The sequence below is a fragment of the Dipodomys spectabilis genome, unplaced genomic scaffold (genome assembly GCF_019054845.1).
Source record: "Dipodomys spectabilis isolate Male_0828 unplaced genomic scaffold, ASM1905484v1 ptg000178l, whole genome shotgun sequence".
Classification (NCBI taxonomy): domain Eukaryota; kingdom Metazoa; phylum Chordata; class Mammalia; order Rodentia; family Heteromyidae; genus Dipodomys; species Dipodomys spectabilis.
Genome location: NW_024870855.1, coordinates 2,597,724 through 2,599,293, shown reverse-complemented (window position 1 = coordinate 2,599,293; position 1,570 = coordinate 2,597,724). Strand labels below are relative to the sequence as shown.

Below are 1,570 nucleotides of genomic sequence, written 5' to 3'. Positions count from 1 at the left end.
AAGCTCTGAATTCAAACTCTAGTACAGAAGACAAAAATTGCCTTAAGGGGCATTTTTTTTTTAAAGTTAAGCCAATGACTGACATTTACTGCTCTTGCTTCAAGCTTCAGAAATATAATAGTGTCTTTTACAGATTATACCAACAGCCACCAGAAACAGCTATGTCTTTCTTATTTCAATATTCTCAGAGTCACTACAAAGTTGGCAAAAAGTGTAGATTCCTAGAACTTCCTGGATTATTAAAGAAAACTTAAAAAAAGAAGGGCCTAGGAGATGTCGGCTGCACCTTGGTGCCATGGCCCGAAATGCAGAAAAGGCCATGAGGGCCTTAGCAAGATTTCGCCAAGCCCAGGTGGAAGAGGGAAAAGTGAAGGAACGAAGACCTTTCCTTGCTCCAGAATGTACAGAGTTGCCCAAAGCAGAGAAGTGGAGACGACAGATTATTGGAGAGATCTCCAAAAAAGTAGCTCAGATTCTGAATGCTGGTTTGGGTGAATTCCAAATTTGAAACCAGAATGATGAGATCAATAAGCTGTTAAGAGAAAAAGGTCACTGGGAGGTGCGGATAAAAGAACTTGACGGCCCTGATTATGGGAAAGTTGGTCCTAAAATGCTGGATCATGAAGGGAAAGCAGTCCCAGGAAACCGAGGTTACAAGTACTTTGGAGCAGCAAGGGATTTACCTGGTGTTAGAGAGCTGTTTGAAAAAGAACCTCTTCCTCCTCCCAGAAAGACACGTGCTGAGCTGATGAACACTATGGTTACCTAGATGAAGATGATGGTGTTATTGTGCCTTTGGAGCAAGACTATGAAAAGAAACTGAGAGCTGAGCTGGTGGAAAAATGGAAAGCAGAGAGAGAGGCTCGGCTGGCAAGAGGCGAAAAAGGAGGAGGAGGAGGAAGAGGAGATCAACATTTATGCTGTCACTGAGGAGGAGTATGATGAGGAAGGCAGCCTGGAGAAGGCAGGGGAGGATGGGCAGCTGAAGTTCATTGCTCGTGTTCCTGTGCCATCACAGCAGGAGACTGAAGAGGCCCTGGTGCAAAGGAAGAAAATGAAACTGCTTCAGAAATAAGCCAGGGAGACCCTTCAGGTTCAAAGTGAAGAAGCCAAGAGGCTCCTGGGAAATTAGGACAAGTGGGTGTTCTCATTGGAGTCTGGAGGATACGGTGAATGCCAGTGACCGCCCTTCCCAGGACTACCTGCATATGCAGCTGTGGCAGGCACCACCTGGCCTCCTTTCCCATCCTTTGTCCTTGCACCTTTTTCTGCCTCATCAGCTGGTCTGAGGGTAGGATTCTGTCCCTTGTCTCCCTGTAGCTGTCAGGGTGCTGAACACCCTGGCCACCAACTTCGTACAAATGTCTTTGCTACCCTATGAATCCATTCGTTTTATATAGGGATATGTAAAACAGGTTGCCACCTGGCTAAGTGTCTTACTCCATGACTTTGAAAAGAGGAGAATCAACTACAGAGGCAGCATAAAAAAATGTGATTTTTTTCCCTATCTTCTCAGTTTCCATTAGCCAGAGCCACCTGAAGTATCTGCTTTACCTCTGTGCCTGGCTGG

General features: G+C 45.7%; 1 pseudogene; it reads left to right on the top strand.

Annotated features, from left to right (window-relative positions):
- The first annotated feature begins 286 nt into the window (after positions 1-286).
- Positions 287-1,132, top strand: LOC122120803 (annotated as a pseudogene).
- Positions 1,133-1,570: the final 438 nt, after the last annotated feature.